This window comes from Muntiacus reevesi, chromosome 7, assembly GCF_963930625.1.
Source record: "Muntiacus reevesi chromosome 7, mMunRee1.1, whole genome shotgun sequence".
Classification (NCBI taxonomy): Eukaryota; Metazoa; Chordata; class Mammalia; order Artiodactyla; family Cervidae; genus Muntiacus; species Muntiacus reevesi.
The window spans coordinates 14,047,662-14,066,942 of NC_089255.1; the positions used below are offsets into that span (position 1 = coordinate 14,047,662).

The window sequence follows — 19,281 nt, forward strand, 5'->3', positions numbered from 1 at the left end:
CAGAGTTGGGGATGGGGTAAGAGAATATATCTCCTTGTCATTACTATAAATTTCTTCCCCAAGTAACTGTATTACCCAGAAGAGGAAATAGTCTCTGGCTGGAAGAAATAGGATGCATATGGAAGAAAAAGAGAAGGATAAGAAAGGTGAGAAGGAACCAGCCCATAAAGAGAAGTATTCTTGGGGGGTTTCCTGATGAGATACCCTGCTTCCCTTGTCTTCCCATATTTCCCAAGCCACCAGGGCCATGAGAGCAAGAATTCTTCTTTTCCCATGCCTTGCTAGTGAGAGGTCCAGAAATGTCCAGTCAGTAGGTTCAATTGTGCTAATAACTCTCATGAGTTTGCCTGAGGATCTTACAATCTTAAGATGTTTCTAAGAAAACTTCTCTGAGTTTCAAAGTACTCATTTCCATTTCTAACTTAAATGGTCCTATTCTTACAGAAGGTTGTCAGGAGAAGCTGTGAACTGAAAATAGGCAGTCACCCCCAGAGAGGCAGCTGATACCCCAGAAATCCTCTTCTCCACCCATTTAAAGATGCACTTGATACCTAATATTGGAGTCATTCAATATAAACACAATTTAGGGGAAAAGAGGATTGACTTTCAGTGAAGGATCTTCAAAGCTGTTACCTTGGCATGGAATTATCATTTAATGGGAAACACTGAAATCGCAGGGGAGGTACCTGTCACCATCTTTGTATAGTTTTGGGTTTATTATTCCATTTACCAGTAGTTTCAAGAGTAGGACCTAGATTTTACTAGAGGAGAGGATAATTCCCCCACAACCTTGGTGGGGGGAAGTAGAACTCTGTTCTAGTCTGGATCATTTACGGGACACATAGCTGTGCTTCCAAGCAGAGCTGCCCTCTAAGCTGAAATGTATTACCTGCTCAGGAAAATGCACATTAAGTAACACGCCTGAGTCCTTCTCTGTGTTGGGCATGGTGTTAAGTACAATATACACGGACTATCTCATGCAGTCCTTTAATCCTATAAGTACTATGACTACTTTCATTCTGTATTTGGGGAAACTGAGGCAAAGGTGGGTAAATAACTTACCCAAAGTCACATAGCTAAAGGTCAAAGGGTCATAATTCAAACTCAGTCTGACTTCCAGATTGGCATTCTTAATATACCACCTCTGGTAGTTTTGAGGATGGCGATGCTGACCCGCATCCAAGGAACAGACCTGGGATCCTGCCCAAAATTAATTCCTTGATGACCAAGAAATTTGTGGAGAAATTTCTCTACCTTGGTCTGGAAATAAAAGTAAAAAAATCAAACCACTTAGTGATAAGCTACATTAATTTAAGGATTAGAATAATAAGAGAAGCTGGTGCTTTTTCCCCCTAGCTGTATTGAAATATAATTGACATGTAATATTGTGTAAATTTAAGGTGTACAATGTAATGATTAGATACATATATTCCTTATGAAATGACTATGAGAATAAGATTGGTTATCACATCTGTCATCTAACATAATTACCTTTGGTGTGAGTGAGTGTGTGTGTGCTGAGAACATTTAAGATCTATTCTCTAGAGCTGGTACTTTTAGCATGAAAAATTTCCCCAACTAGATTGTAAACGCCTTTGAGAGCAGGGACCATATTTCCAACATCAAGCAGAGTGCCCTATCTGGTCAGAATCCAGTGAAAATTAACTCTTGATATGTGTATGTGGTTAAGGATTTTGAATAACAAATTGTTAGGGAACTGTATAATTGAGATAGCCTGTGTTGAGTTAAGTAATGAAATACCATGTACCTCATTTGACTACATTTGCAGAGCTCTCCTCTTTTGGGTCATAAAAATGTCTTTCCAGATCTCTTCAGGTAGAATTAATTTTCTCTTTCTAGATCATTGCTGCATGCTTTTAAAGTCTTTACATGAATTTACTGAGCAATGTCAAAGAACAGTTGAATAAATAAAAAGATATATCATACTCCCGAAAAGGAAAAATGATTATAATAAAAATGCCAGTTCTCTCCAAATTAACTTTATATATAATGTAATTCCAATCAAAATTCTTATGGGGTTTATTTGGTTTGCATGGAATATTAATCTTTTCAACTTGCCAGTGTTCATCATCTCAAAAAATAATTGGGCAAAGACTTCATTTTTTTTCTTAAAGAATATTAATGAAGGTGAACTTTTTATACTTCTTATTAAAACATATGATATAATTACAACAATTATAGACTCGGAGTTTGGAATTAACATATATACACATATTTAAAATAGATAACCAACAAGGACCTACTGTATAGCATAGGGAACTGTAATAATCTAATGGGAAAACAACTTGAAAGAGAATAGAAAGATGTAGATGTATAACTGAGTCACTTTGCTTTACACCTGAAACTAACATAATATCGTTAATCACTATACTTCAATATAAAATAAAAATTTAAGAAATAACAGTTTTTAAAAATTAAAACAATTATAGCAGCATCCTCTGGGCACAAAAATTAACAGATTGATGGAGTAAAAGAAATGAGCATAGATATTGGTGTTAGTATAAAAGTCACACTGTAAGTCAGTAGGAACGGGAGAGCCTGTCAGATAAATAGTGCTGAGTTATTTGGCTAAATATCTGGGGGGAAAGCATTAAGCTAATCCTAACCTTATAATCTAAACAAAAGAAAACTCCAAATGGATTAAATTAAAAGCTAACAAAGGGAAAAAAAGAAAACAATAAAAGAGAACTATTTTTCAAGTTAGCTAAAGGAAGATATCTCTTAAATGGAAGTCGGATGGTAGGGCATCTGCCTGCAATTTGGGAGACCCAGATTTGATCCCTGGGTCAGGAAGTTCCTCTGGAGAAGCAAATGGCAACCCACTCCGGTACTCTTGCCTAGAGGATTACATGGACGGAGGAGCCTGGCAGGCTACAGTCCATGGGGTCGAAAAGAGTAGGACATGACTGAGCAACTTCACTTTCACTTTTCATAGTTGATTTATAATGTTGTATTAGTTTCTGGTATACAGAAAAGTGATTCAGTTATACATACATACTATATATGTACTTCCCAGGTGACTCAAGGGTAAGGAATCCGCCTACCAATGCAAGAAATGCAGGAGATGTGGGTTTGATCCCTGGGTTGAAAAGATCCCCTGGAGGAGGAAATGGCAACCCACTCTAGTATTCTTGCCTTGAGTATCCCATGAACAGAGGAGCCTGGCACACTGCAGTCCATGGGATGGCAAAGAGTTAGACATGACGGAGAGATTGAGCACATACGTACAGACATGTGTATATATGTGTGTGTGTGTGTGTGTGTACATATATATATATTCTTTTTCAGATTCTTTCCCCTGACAGGTTATTACAAAATATTGAGTTCCCTGTGCTGTAAAGTAGGTCCTTGTTGGTTATCTATTTTATATAAAGTAGTATGTTTCTGTTAATCCTAAACTCCTAATCTATCTCTCCCCATGCCTTCTTCTCTTGGTAACCATAAATTTGTTTTCCATGTCTGAGTCTGTTTCTGTTTTGTAGATAAGTTCACTTATACTATTTTTTTTAGATTTCACATATAAGATATCATATGATACTTGTCTTTCTCTGACTTACTTCATTTAATATGATAATCTCTGGGTCCATCCATGTTGCTGCAAATGGCATTGTTTCATTCTTTTTTTTAATGGATGAGTAATATTCCAGGGTGTGTGAGTGAGTGTGTGTGTGTATGTATACACCACATCTTCTTTATCCATTCATCTGTTGATGAACACTTAGGTTGTTTTCATGGCTTGGCTTTTGTGTTAAATAAATAGTGCTGCTATTGAACATTGGGGTTCCTTTATCTTTTTGAATTAGAGTTTTCCCTGGATATATGCCCAGAAGTGGGATTGCTGCATCCAATGGTAGCTCCAGTTTTAGTTTTTTAAGGAACCTCCATACTGTTCTCCATAGTGACTGCACCAGTTTACATTCCCCCAACAGTGTAGAAGGGTTCCCTTTTATCCACAATCTCTCCAGCATTTATTATTATAGACATTTTGATGGAAAGGAAGATTTTTTTTCCACACTGTTAACCTCATACAATATTAATAATCCTCATTACAAGAAAAGTCCACATTTACATTGGGCTCCAATTCTGGATTTGTCACTACTCTGTGATTTGGGGGCAAATTACTTACACTCTTTGGAACTTAGTTTGCTCACTTGTAAACTTAGGGCACTGGATCAAATCATCTCTATGATATTATCCAGTTCTGACAATCCTGATTTTCAGAATCTGATGAAAATCTCTTTCCTTTGGCTCCCTTTCTTTCCCATTTATGTCCACCAACACAGGACATGTGAAACCGAAAGGTAGACTGGGTGAAGCTGTTTTCTCTTCTTCTGACTGCAGAAGTAAAATTCACAGAAGGCGTTAATGTTTTCATTTTTCCATAAATGCATTTAACAAAGTCTTTATGAACAACCTGTTATGTACCTGACCCTGTCCTAGTGACTGTTATATGTTATCCCTGCATACTCAGAACTTGTCAGAGAGATTATTACTTCCCTAATGATCTCAGGATTGTACAGGTTAAGACATACAACCAAGTCATGTAATTAACACATGGTTAACTCAGAATTTAGACATATATTTTCTTGACAGTCTGATTCAGTCAAGGAAAATTATTCCAAGAGAATCTGTGCAAAAAGGACAAACACACACACACACATGCACTCACTGACAGTATTAAGACGAGCTAGTTAAGAATCCGCCTGCAATGCAGAAGACCTGAGTTCAATCCCTGAGTTGGGAAGATCCCCTAGAGAAGGAAAAGGATAACCACTCTAGTATGCTGGCCTGGAGAATTCCATGGGCTATATAGTCCATGGGGTCGCAAAGAGTTGGACGTGACTGAGCGACTATCACACACACACAATATACTTTAAAAATCAGCTTCTTAACTAAATGAATAATGTAATTTTTAATGGGCTTAATTTATATTTGGGAGTCCTTCACTGAGTTAAAAATACTTAAACTAGAAGCATTCCTAACCTGCTTTCAGGTTTGCTTAGGCATCTCTTCTACAGACTTCACTGATACAACATAGAAATTATGGCAAAGCCCAGTGGAGTCATTGAAGTAAAAGTCTCAGTACTGCTCAGGAAGGGATGCCAAATTAAATAAAAAGAGCCCCAGCAGTTCTGCAGCTGCGTGCCAACCCAACTGCTGGTATGAGGTAAATGAGGACCAAACTTCATTTCACTTGTGACCCTAGCCGGTATTTAAACAAAAATGCCTAGAGACTGACACACTGTTCTGTAATAAGGGAATAAATATCAATAGCAAAAATAATTACAAACAACAATAAACTACTCACAAAAACTTTCTCTGATCTTAACTGAAAGGACTACCATTTAAACTCATTGCCTCTCCTGTAGTCTCTAGTAAAGGTTAAGATTGTAGATTCTAAACATTATATATACTGTAATATATAGCCCCAAGGTTACAGAGGAAAAATTATATAGATAGTAGAGGTACTCCAGTTACTTTCCTTTCCATGTCTTTGACAATATTCACTAATATGCAAAAATCATAAACATAAGTGAACCAGTTTTTTTTTTTTTCTCTAGTATGAGATGTAATAAACATGCAGGTGAAAGACCAGTACTTCATTATTCTCTCTTACTTTTCTAGATTTTTTAAATCTGGAGAGATTACTCTCCCAGATTTTAGAAATTCCTATTTGAAGGATACAAATAAGTGCTATTAAATACAGAGACAAAATAGAAACAAGAAATAGAGTTTTATCTGTCAGTCCAAGTCTATCAGAAAATCCTGAGTCCATTATGTTTCAAGTTCCTTCAAAGAAAATTTTCATGTAAAATCAAGTTATCACTCATCTTTTAACTTTGAAGAATGGTCTAATAGTAACAAATTACAGCAAGTACTGTTGTTAGCTACGTTTTAATCCTTTGATCGGTTTTTTCCAAAATGTATTCCAAAGAATACTGGTTCCTTGGAATGTTAATAGGTATTCCATGAAAGAAAAGTTTTGTGATCCCATAAAATTGGGGACCACGATGTTAAAGAGAAACAGACTGACTTTCATACCATTAGGCCACCTGGAGTCACTAACACGTTGATGTACGTTATGATTCTTTAAGAGGAGGGTAGCCAATGCCATTAGCAATGTTTCCAAAATTTCCTCAGAATTCTTTTTTTGCAGAATAGCTATAGACCATATTCAAAGCAACAAACTTTGAAAATTTTTGCTTAAGGGCTGGATTTTATTGTAACTATTTTTAATGGAAAAATTTTTAGACGATATTACATATTTTCCTTCTTTAGTCACATTTTACTGAAATTTAATATTTTCTTGGGGATTTGGGGGCATCATAACAAACTCCACTTTTTTTTTTTTTTTTTTAATGTGATGTACTGTTCAGGGCCTGTGAGGTGTGCAGATGTTTACACCTCATACTTCTCTGTGTTTCATATAATATTTCTTTTGGCATCTCTTCCATGGTCATCTCTACTCACCACATTCTTTGAGTCTGTTCAGAATCCCAGGGTGATTTCTGCTACTAACTACCCTTTTATTATCCTGAGACCCTTCTCAATTCTGAGAACAGTGACCTTCTGTTTGCCCTTTTTTTCCTTCCTCCCTTTCTCCCTCCTTTCTTTCTCTCTTGTTCTATTTCTCTCTTTCCTATATCTAATATTGGTAATTTATGATTTCTCTTTTTCTTGCTCATTCTCCCTGGGGTTTATCTATTTTATTAGCCTTTTCTAACAATCACTTTGGGCTTTGTTGATTTTCTCTGTTAATTGTTTTCTATTTCATTTATTTCTTTTTTAAATTTTCTTCCTTTCACTTATTTTGAGTTTATTTTACTCTTTTTTTTAAAGCTTCTTAACATAGAACCTTAGATCACTGATTTTAGACCTTTCTTATTTTCTAAAATAAGCATTTAGACTTGATAAGCTTTCCTCTAAGCAGTTTTTTAACTGTATCTCACACATTTTGATATGTCACATTTTCAATATCATTCAGTTCAAAATTCCTTTAATGATTTTTTCTTTGACTTGTGAGCTATTTAGAAGCATGCTAATTTCTAAATGTTTGGGTTTTTGGTTTTTTTTAGTTTTCTCATTCTTACTGAATTCTAATTTAATTCCACTGGAGGCAAAGAATATATTTTATAAGATTTAAATCTTTTGAAATTGATTGAGACTTATTTTGTGGCCCAGGATATAATTTAGTTTGGTTAATTCTCAGGTACATTTGAAAAGAATGTCTATCTCACTGTTGTTGTTTGTAGTGGTCTATAAATATTGATTAGGTCAGGATGGCTATTGGTGATATTCAGATTATCTATATTCTTTTTTTCCCTCATAATTTAGAGAATATTTAGATTCTGTAATGAAACCCATGTTGATAAAACCTTACTTTTAGAGGAGGGCATGCCACATGGCTTGTGAGGTCTTAGTTCCCCAACCAGGGATTGAACCTGGGCACTCTGCATTGAGAGTGCAGACTCCTAACCATTGGACCAGCAGGGAATCCCACAATCCTCTATACTCTTTTCTTTTTTTTTCTTCTTCTATACTCGTAATGATTCTTAAAGTCTATTTGTTCTACAAATTACTGAGGGAGGAATTTTAAAATCTTCACCTCTAATCAAATATTTGTCTCTTTCTTTAGTTTTGATCATTTTTATTACATATACTTTGTATTAATGTTATTAGAGACATACATGTTTATAATTTTTATGTTTTCTCAACCAACTAAACATTTTATTCCTCTTTCTCTTTGATGATACTCTGTGTCTTAAAATCTACTTTGTCTGATATTTTAAAAGCCACTCTTTTCTTTGCTTACTGTTTACATGGCATTTTAATCTTTTTGTTGTTGTTGTTATTACTCAATCCTGTGTCTTTAAAACTAAAATCCTCAACAAAGCTAAAAGCTGGTTTTTTGAAAAAATAAACAAAATTGACAAACCATTAGCAAGACTCATTAAGAAACAAAGAGAGAAGAACCAAATTAACAAAATAAGAAATGAAAAGGGTGAGATCACAACAGACAACACTGAAATCCAAAGGATCATAAGAGACTACTACCAGCAGCTCTATGCCAATAAAATGGACAACTTGGATGAAATGGACAAATTCTTAGAAAAGTATAACTTTCCAAAACTGAACCAGGAAGAAATAGAAGATCTTAACAGAGTCATCACAAGCAAGGAAATCGAAACTGTAATCAGAAATCTTCCAGCAAACAAAAGCCCAGGACCAGATGGCTTCACAGCTGAATTCTACCAAAAATTTAGAGAAGAGCTAACACCTATCTTACTCAAACTCTTCCAGAAAATTGCAGAAGAAGGTAAACTTCCAAACTCATTCTATGAGGCCACCATCACCCTAATTCCAAAACCAGACAAAGATGCCACAAAAAAAGAAAACTACAGGCCAATATCACTGATGAACATAGATGCAAAAATCCTTAACAAAATTCTAGCAAACAGAATCCAACAACATATTAAAAAAATCATACACCATGACCAAGTGGGCTTTATCCCAGGAATGCAAGGATTCTTTAATATCCGCAAATCAATCAACGTAATACACCACATTAACAAATTGAAAGATAAAAACCATATGATTATCTCAATAGATGCAGAGAAAGCCTTTGACAAAATTCAACACTCATTTATGATTAAAACTCTCCAGAAAGCAGGAATAGAAGGAACATACCTCAACATAATAAAAGCTATATATGACAAACCCACAGCAAGCATCACCCTCAATGGTGAAAAATTGAAAGCATTTCCTCTGAAATCAGGAACAAGACAAGGATGCCCACTCTCACCACTACTATTCAACATAGTGTTGGAAGTTTTGGCCACAGCAATCAGAGCAGAAAAAGACATAAAAGGAATCCAGATAGGAAAAGAAGAAGTGAAACTCTCGCTGTTTGCAGATGACATGATCCTCTACATAGAAAACCCTAAAGACTCTTCCAGAAAATTATTAGAGCTAATCAATGAATATAGTAAAGTTGCAGGATATAAAATTAATACACAGAAATCCCTTGCATTCCTATACACTAACAATGAAAAAACAGAAAGAGGAATTAAGGAAACAATACCATTCACCATTGCAACAAAAAGAATAAAATACTTAGGAGTATATCTACCTAAAGAAACAAAAGACCTATACATAGAAAACTATAAAACACTGATGAAAGAAATCAAAGAGGACACAAACAGATGGAGAAACATACCGTGCTCATGGATTGGAAGAATCAATATTATCAAAATGGCTATTCTACCCAAAGCAATCTATAGATTCAATGCAATCCCTATCAAGTTACCAACGGTATTTTTCACAGAACTAGAACAAATAATTTCACAATTTGTATGGAAATACAAAAAACCTCGAATAGCCAAAGTAATCTTGAGAAAGAAGAATGGAACTGGAGGAATCAACCTGCCTGACTTCAGACTCTACTACAAAGCCACAGTCATCAAGACAGTATGGTACTGGCACAAAGACAGAAATATAGATCAATGGAATAGAATAGAAAGCCCAGAGATAAATCCACGAACATATGGACACCTCATCTTTGACAAAGGAGGCAAGGATATACAATGGAAAAAAGACAATCTCTTTAACAAGTGGTGCTGGGAAAACTGGTCAACCACTTGTAAAAGAATGAAACTAGAACACTCTCTAACACCATACACAAAAATAAACTCAAAATGGATTAAAGATCTAAATGTAAGACCAGAAACTATAAAACTCCTAGAGGAGAACATAGGCAAAACACTCTCCGACATAAATCACAGCAAGATCTTCTATGACCCACCTCCCAGAATATTGGAAATAAAAGCAAAAATAAACAAATGGGACCTAATGAAAATTAAAAGCTTTTGCACAACAAAGGAAACTGTAAGTAAGGTGAAAAGACAGCCCTCAGATTGGGAGAAAATAATAACAAATGAGGAAACAGACAAAGGATTAATCTCAAAAATATACAAGCAACTCCTGAAGCTCAATTCCAGAAAAATAAACGACCCAATCAAAAAATGGGCCAAAGAACTAAACAGACATTTCTCCAAAGAAGACATACAGATGGCTAACGAACACATGAAAAGATGCTCAACATCACTCATCATCAGAGAAATGCAAATCAAAACCACAATGAGGTACCATTACACGCCAGTCAGGATGGCTGCTATCCAAAAGTCTACAAGCAATAAATGCTGGAGAGGGTGTGGAGAAAAGGGAACCCTCTTACACTGTTGGTGGGAATGCAAACTAGTACAGCCACTATGGAAAACAGTGTGGAGATTTCTTAAAAAACTGGAAATAGAACTGCCATATGACCCAGCAATCCCACTTCTGGGCATACACACTGAGGAATCCAGATCTGAAAGAGACACGTGCACCCCAATGTTCATTGCAGCACTGTTTATAATAGCCAGGACATGGAAGCAACCTAGATGCCCATCAGCAGATGAATGGATAAGGAAGCTGTGGTACATATACACCATGGAATATTACTCAGCCGTTAAAAAGAATTCATTTGAATCAGTTCTAATGAGATGGATGAAACTGGAGCCCATTATACAGAGTGAAGTAAGCCAGAAAGATAAAGAACATTACAGTATACTAACACATATATACGGAATTTAGATAGATGGTGGCGATAACCCTATATGCAAAACAGAAAAAGAGACACAGAAGTACAGAACAGACTTTTGAACTCTGGGGGAGAACGTGAGGGTGGGATGTTTTGAAAGTACAGCATGTATATTATCTATGGTGAAACGGACCACCAGCCCAGGTGGGATACATGATTCAGGTGCTCGGGCCTGGTGCACTGGGAGGACCCTGAGGAGTCGGGTGGGGAGGGAGGTGGGAGGGGGGATCGGGATGGGGAATACGTGTAACTATATGGCTGATTCATGTCAATGTATGACAAAACCCACTGAAATGTTGTAAAGTGATTGGCCTCCAACTAATAAAATAATATTTAAAAAAAAAAAAAAAAACTAAAATCCATCTCTTAAAGATAGCATACAGTTTTATCATGTTTTTAAAATCCAGCCTGATAATCTCTCATTTTTAATTAACATTTAATCAGTTTCTATTTAGTGTAGTCATTGACATGATTTGATTTTTAACAACCATTTTTCTACTTGTTTTCTATTTTTTTCCAACTCTTTTTCTGTCCCTTTATTTCCTGCTTTACTTTTTAAATTTTTAAAAAATATTCTGTTTTATTGGCTTTTAAGCTGTACCTCTTTGTATTACTTTTAGTGGTTGCTCTAGCAATTACAATATGCATCCTTAACTTATTAGCATTTCCTTGGAGTTAATATTGCCCCAGTTCACATACGATGTAAGGAACTTTCAACTATAGAATCCCATTTACCTCCCAATTCTTTGTGCTTTTGTTATCATGTAATAAACTGCATAGGTTATAATTTTTGCCTTATATACTCAATTATCTTTAAGAGAAATTAAGACAAAAAATATAAAATATATAGTCTTATATTTACTATAGAGTTCTAAGTTTCCATCTTGGATCATTTTCTGTCAGCCTGAAGAACTTCCTTTAAGCATTTCTTATAACTCATACTGCTTATGTAAGACTTACTATAATGCTGTCTGCTTTTATCAGAAAAACAGTATTTCCCTTTATAGAGAATTTTGAGTTGCCAGGTTTTGGGTTTTTAATATTAACACTTTTAAGTTCCATTGTTTCTGATGAGAAGTTAGCCATCATCTGGATCATTGATTCCCTGTATATAATTTTTTTTTCTTTCCTATCTACTTTCAAGTTTCCTCTGTCTTTGTCTTCCAGGGATTTGATCATGATGTGTCCATGTGTGACTTTCTTTGTCTTTATTCTCCTTCAGATTCATTGAGCTTCTAGGATGTGTAAGTTATATTTTCCAGAAAATTGGGGAACATTTTGGCCATTATTTCTTTAACGTTTTTCTTCACATCTCTGTTTCTCCTCTTTCTGGTATTTCAATTGCATATAAAATATACATCATGAAATTTCATGGGTCACAGAGGGTCTATTCTTTTTTGTATTATTTTTTTCTTTTTCCTCTTGAGATTAAATAACATCTATTAATCTCTCTTGCTTCTTATGCTCCCTTCAATCTGCCATCAAGAGTATCCAATGAACTTGTCATCTCAGACATTTTACTTTTCAGTTCCAAAATTTCCATTTAGTTCTTTCTTTATAGTTTTCATTTTTCAACCAAGATTATCCATTTGTTAATTAATTATTATTTAATTATTAATTTAAAATATGTATAACAGCTTTAAAGTTCTTTTCTGCTAAGTCTACTCTCTGGATTATCTTGACATCTTTCTTTTGTAAAAAACTAATTTATTAAGGTATGATTGACATATAAAGTCTATACATATTTAGTGTATACAACTCGATGGGTGTGGTGAAACCATCACCACAATCTATGCTGTAAACTGGTTAATCACTTCCAGGGTCTGTTTCTATTGATGACAATTTCTCTTGCATGGATAATATTTTCCTCTATTTCTTAGCTAATACAGTAACATGTTATCATTAAGGACATTATAAATGTGTTACACAAACTGTGAATTCTGTCACCATGTGTTAATTCTTACTCAAGTAGGCAATTAATTTGGTGAGACTCAAAAACCAAATGCTGGCCTGAGTGGGTAGAAGCTGAAATCTCTGCTAAGACTTTTCAGTGCTCAGTTTTTCAGATTGCTAACTATTGCATCTTTGCTGGGATTCTTAGAATCACTTCCATATATGTGTACCTCAAAGGTCATCCAAGTATTTCAGTTCAGTTCAGTTCAGTTCAGTCGCTCAGTCGTGTCTGACTCTTTGCGACCCCATGAATCGCAGCACGCCAGGCCTCCCTGGCCATCACCAACTCCTGGAGTTTACTCAAATGCATGCCCATCGAGTTGGTGATGCCATCCAGCCATTTCATCCTCTGTCGTCCCCTTCTCCTCCTGCCCCCAGTCCCTCCCAGCATCAGGGTCTTTTCCAATGAGTCAACTCTTCGCATGAGGTGGCCAAAGTATTGGAGTTTCAGCTTCAGCATCAGTCCTTCCAATGAACACACAGGACTGATCTCCTTTAGGATGGACTGGTTGGATCTCCTTGCAGCCCAAGGGACTCTCAAGAGTCTTCTCCAACACCATAGTTCAAAAGCATCAATTTTTCAGCGCTCAGCCTTATTCACAGTCCAACTCTCACATCCATACATGACCACTGGAAAAACCATAGCCTTGACCAGATGAATTTTGGTTGGCTAAGTAACGTCTCTGCTTTTTAATATGCTATCTAGGTTGGTCATAACTTTCCTTCCAAGGAGCAAGCGTCTTTTAATTTCATGGCTGTAGTCACCATCTGCAGTGATTTTGGAGCCCAGAAAAATAAAGTCAGCCACTGCTTCCACTGTTTCCCCATCTATTTCCCATGAAGTGATGGGACCAGATGCCATGATATTAATTTTCTGAATGTTGAGCTTTAAGTCAACTTTTTCACTCTCCTCTTTCACTTTCATCAAGAGGCTTTTTAATTCATCTTCACTTTGACATAAGTATTTGCATGTCATTTATTTGCCAGTTTTGAATCCCTGCCATGTAACTTTCTCCTTTTTGGGATTCCCCTTCATTTTCAGCCTTTATGATAGACTTAAAGTACATCCTTTTTCTTCTTTAGCAAGTGAAACTGTGCATCTCTTCTTAAATTATAGTCACTTTGCATCTTATCAACTGAGAAGTACTTTGAATCTCATACATAAACCTCAAATGTTCAGTTCAATTCAGTTCAGTTGCTCAGTCGTTTCTGACTCTTTGTGACGCCATGGGCTGCAGCATGTCAGGCTTCCCTGTCCATCACCAACTCCTGGAGCTTACTCAAACTCATGTCCATTGAGTCAGTGGCACCATCCACCCATCTCATCCTGTCGGCCCCTTGTCCAACCACCTTCAATCTTTCCCAACATCAGGGTCTTTACTAGTAAGTCAGTTCTTCACATCAGGTGGCCAAAGTATTGGAGTTTCAGCTTCAACATCATCCTTCCAATGAATATTCAGGACTGATTTCCTTTAGGATGGACTGTTTGGATCTCCTTGCAGTCCAGGGGACTCACATGAGTCTTCTCTAACATCACGGTTCAAAAGCATCAATTCTTGGGCTCTCAACTTTCTCTACAGTCCAACTCTAACATGCATACATGACTACGTTAAACACCAGAGCTTTGACTAGTCGGACTTTTGTCAGCAAAGTAATGTCTCTGCTTTTTAATATGCTGTCTAGGTTGGTCATAACTTTTCCTCCAAGGAGCAAGCATCTTTTAATTTCATAGCTGCAGTCACTATCTGCAGTGATTTTGGAGCACAAAAAATAAAGTCTGTCACTGTATCCACTGTTTCCCCATCTATTTGCCAGGAAGTGATGGGACCAGATACCATGATCTTAGTTTTCTGAATGTTGAGTTTTAAGCCAGCTTTTTCACTGTCCTCTTTCACTTTCATCAAGAGGCTCTTTAATTTTTCATCACTTTCTGCCATAAAGGTGATCTTATCTGCACATCTGAGGTTATTGATATTTCTCCCAGCAGTCTTAATTCCAGTTTGTGCTTCCAGTCCAGAGTTTCTCATGATGTACTCTGCATATAAGTTAAATAAGCAGGGTGACAATATACAGCCTTAACATACTCCTTTACCTATTTGGAACCAGTCTGTTGTTCCATGTCCAGTTCTAACTGTTGCTTCCTGGCCTGCATACAGATTTCTCAAGAGGCAGGTCAGGCGGTATGGTATCCCCTTCTCTTTAAGAATTTTCCAGAGTTTGTTGTGGACCACACAAAGGCTTTGACATAGTCGATAAAGCAGAAGTAGATATTTTTCTGAAACTCTCTTGCTTTTTTAATGTTCCAACGGATGTTGGCAGTTTGATCTCTGATTCCTCTGCCTTTTCTAAATCCAGCTTGATCTGGAAGTTCACCGTTCACATATTGTTGAAGTCTGGCTTGGAGAATGTTGAACATTACTTAACTAGCATGTGAGATGAGTGCAATTGTTTGCTAGTTTGATCATTCTTTGGCATAGCCTTTCTTTGGGATTGGAATGAAAACTGACTTTTTCAGTCCTGTGGCCACTGCTGAGTTTTCCAAATTTGCTGGCATATTGAGTGCAGCACTTTCACAGATTCATCTTTTAGGATTTGAAATAAATAGCTCAACTGGAATTCCATCACCTCCACTAGCTTTGTTTGCAGTGATGCTTCCTAAGGTCCACTTGACTTCACATTCCAGGATATCTGGCTCTAGGTGAGTGATCACACCATCATGATTATCTGGGTCATGAAGATCTTTTTTGTACACTTCTGTGTATTCTTGCCACCTCTTCTTAACATCTTCTGCTTCTGTTAGGGCCATACCATTTCTGTCCTTTATTGAGCCTATCTTTGCATGAAATGTTCCCTTGGTATCTTGAATTTTCTGAAGAGATCTCTAGATTTTCCCATTCTGTTGTTTTCCTCTATTTCTTTGCATTGATTGCTCAGGAAGGCTTTCTTATCTCTCCTTGCTGTTCTTTGGAACTCTGCATTCAAATGGGTGTAATTTCCTTTTCTCCTTTGCCTTTGGCTTCTCTTCTATTCACAGCTATTTGTAAGGCCTCCTCAGACAACCATTTTGCCTTTTTGCATTTCTTTTTTTTGGGGAATGGTCTTGTTCCCTGTCGCCTATACAATGTAACAAACCTCTGTCCATAATTATTAGGGCACTCTATCTATCAGATCTAATCCCTTGAATCTATTTGTCACTTCCACTGTATAGTCTAAGGGATCTAATTTAGGTCATACCTGAAGGTCTAGTGGTTTTCCCTACTTTCTTCAATTTAAGTCTGAATTTTGCAATAAGGAGTTCATGATCTGTGCCACAGTCAGCTCGGTCTTGTTTTTGCTGGCTGTATAGAACTTCTCTATCTTTGACTGCAAAGAATATAATAAATCTGATTTTGGTGTTGACCATCTGGTGATGTCCATGTGTAGACATCACATGGACATCTCTTGTCTTGTTGGAAGAGGATATTTGCTATGACCAGTGCATTCTCTTGGTAAAACTCTATTAGCCTTTAACCTACTTCATTTTATACTTCAAGGCCAAATTTGCCTGTGACTCCAGGTGTTTGTTGACTTCATACTTTTGCATTCTAGTCCCCTATAATGAAAAGGACATCTTTTTTGGGTGTTAGTTCTAGAGGTCGTGTAGGTGTTCATAGAACCATTCATCTTCAGCTTCTTCAGCATTACTGGTCGGGGCATAGACTTGGATTACTGTGATATTGAATGCTTAGCCTTAGAAATGAACAGAGATCATTCTGTCATTTTTGAGTCTGCATCCAAGTAATGCATTTCAGACTCTATTGTTGACTGTGATGACTACTCCATTTCTTCTAAGGGATTCTTGCCCACAGTAGTAGATATAATGGTCATCTGAGTTAAATTCACTTATTCCAGTCCACTTTAGTTTGCTGATTCCTAAAAGGTCGATGTTCACTCTTGCCATCTCCTGTTTGACCACTTCCAACTTGCCTTGATTCATGGACCTATCATTCCAGGTTCCTATGCAGTATTGCTTTACAGAGTAATATTGTTTACACTGACCCTAAACAGTGGCTAAAGAAAATACTCTAAGTAGATTGAAAATGATAAAAGAAAGAATTTTGGAATATCCGAAAAGAAGAAAGAACACAGTAAAGCAGAAATATTGGTAAAAACAATAGACTTGCTTTTTCTTCTTGAGTTTTCTAAATTATATCGATGTTGAAACAAAACTCATAACACCATCTGATGAAGCTCTAAATGTCCGTGGAGGAAAGAAGCATGCAACTACCATGAGAGCCAGCAGTTATGCCCCTGGGAATCTGTCCTAAAGAAACGACAAGTAGGTTCCTATAAAAAGCTGCACACAAAGGTGCACAGCAACTTTATTCATCGTCACCAAACGCTGGAGACAGCCCATACGGCCTTTAGCAGGCGAATGGCTTAACAGTTGTGGTACTCATACTGTGGGTTACTAGTCAGCAACAAAAAGGAATAAACTGCTGACATAAGCAACAACCTGGATTAAATCCTCAAAGAATTACGTTGAGTGAAAAAAACAATTCCAAAAGCTTACATACTGTAAGAGTCCATTTATCTAACATATTTTAAATGATAAATTACAGAAATAGAGAACAGATTAGTTGTTGTCAGGGTTTAAAGGAGTGTGGGGTGGGAGGGGTGTGCCTGTGGCTATTAGTGGATAACAGGAGGAATCCATGAGCTAGAGGAAACGTTCTATATCTTAGCTGTATCAATATTTCAGTTGTCATATTGTACTATAGTTTGGCAATATGCTATTATGGGAAAAATTGAGTTAAGAGTGCAAAGGATCTGCCTGCATTATTACTTACAATTGCATGTGAATCCACAATTATCTCAAAATCAAAAGTTTCGTTAAAAACAGGACTTTCCTGGTGGTCCAGTGGTAAAGAATCCACCTGCCAATACAAAGGACACCAGTTTGATCCCTAATCTGGGAAGATTCCACATACTGCAGGGCAACTAAGCCCGTGTGCCACAACTACTGAGCCTGTGTCCACAACTACTAAAGACCATGCCTTCCAGAACCTCTGCTCTGCAACAAGAGAAGCCACCACAATGAGAAGCCAGTGCACTGCAACTGAAGAAAGCCCTCACACAGCAAAAAAGACTCAGCACAGCCAAACATTTATTTTTTTAATTAATAAATTTAAAATTTTAGTTAAAAACAGAGACACCAGTAAGATAATGAAATGCCAAGCGACAGAGTAGGAAAAAGTATTCATAATATCAGTTCAATTCAGTTCAGTCGCTCAGTTGTGTCCAACTCTTTGCAACCCCATGGACTGCAGCACGCCAGGCCTTCCTGTCCATCACCAGCTCCCGCAATTTACTCAAACTCATACCCATTGAGTCGGTAATGCCATCCAACCATCTCATCCTCTGTTGTCCCCTTCTTCTGCCTTCAATTTTTCCCAGCATCAAGGTCTTTTCCCAGTGAGTCCGCTCTTTGCATCAGGTTGCCAAAGTATTGGAGTTTCAGCTTCAACATCAGTCCTTCCAGTGAATATTCAGGACTGATTTCCTTTAGGATGGACTGTTTGGATCTCCTTGCAGTCCAAGGGACTTTCAAGAGTCTTCTCCAACAACACAGTTCAAAAGCATCAATTCTTTGGCTCTCAGCTTTCTTTTTAGTCTAACTCTAACATCCATACATGACTACTGGAAAAACCATAGCTTTGACCAGACAGACCTTTGTTAGCAAAGTAATGTCTCTGCTTTTTAATATGCTGTCTAGGTTGGTCATAGCTTCCTTCCAAGGAGCAAGCATCTTTTAATTTCATGGCTGCAGTTACCATCTACAGTGATTTTGGAGCCCCCCAAAATAAAGTTTCTCACTTTTAAAGTTTCCATTGTTTCCCCATCTATTTGCCCTGAAGTGATGGAACCAGATGCCATGATCTTAGTTTTCTGAATGTTGAGTTTTAAGTCAACTTCTTCTCTCTCCTCTTTTACTTTCTATAAGAGGCTGTTTAGTTTTTCATTTTATGTCATTAGGGTGGTGTCATCTGCATATCTGAGGTTATTGATATTTGTTCCAGCAATCTTGATGCAAGTTTGTGCTTCACCCAGTCCAGCATTTCACATGATGTATTCTGCATATAATTTAAATAAGCAGCATGACCATATATAGCTTTGACAGTCTTCTTTCCCTATTTGGAACCAGTCTGTTGTTCCATGTCCAGTTCTAACTGTTGCTTTTTGACCTGCATACAGATTTCTCATGTTTCAGGTCAGGTGATCTGGTATTCCCATCTCTTTAAGAATTTTCTACAGTTTGTTGTAATCCACACAGTCAAAGGCTTTGGCATAGTCAATAAAGCAGAAGTAGATATTTTTTGCAACTCTCTTGCTTTTTTGATGATCCAGCAGATGTTGGCAATTTGATCTGCCAATAGTTTCCTTATTTCCACATCAACTCCCTTCTAGTTTCTGCCTGTTTTCAATTTACCTGTGTACCTTCAAATAGTTTTTCCTTTTTAAATATTTTCCAGAATGTATAATTGTTATTTTAAGGAGGATTAATCTGTTATAAGCTATCATTACTATGATGATGACTAGCCCATTTTTCAGTCTTGCTATTGTACTATGTTTATCCAAAAGGAAAATATTTGCTATTAATATGGTTATGTTAATTGCTTCTTTCCAAT

At 36.8% G+C, this 19,281-nt stretch overlaps 1 protein-coding gene and 1 non-coding gene across 2 annotated transcripts in view; one reads left to right on the forward strand and one right to left on the reverse strand.

Moving 5' to 3' along the window:
• LOC136172034 (IQ domain-containing protein H-like) overlaps positions 1-19,281 on the forward strand; it is an 81,368-nt gene that overhangs the window by 45,309 nt on the left and 16,778 nt on the right. The window lies entirely within an intron of this gene.
• On the reverse strand, positions 7,443-7,515 carry TRNAE-CUC (transfer RNA glutamic acid (anticodon CUC)). The gene has a single exon. It is a non-coding gene; the product is annotated as a tRNA-Glu (tRNA).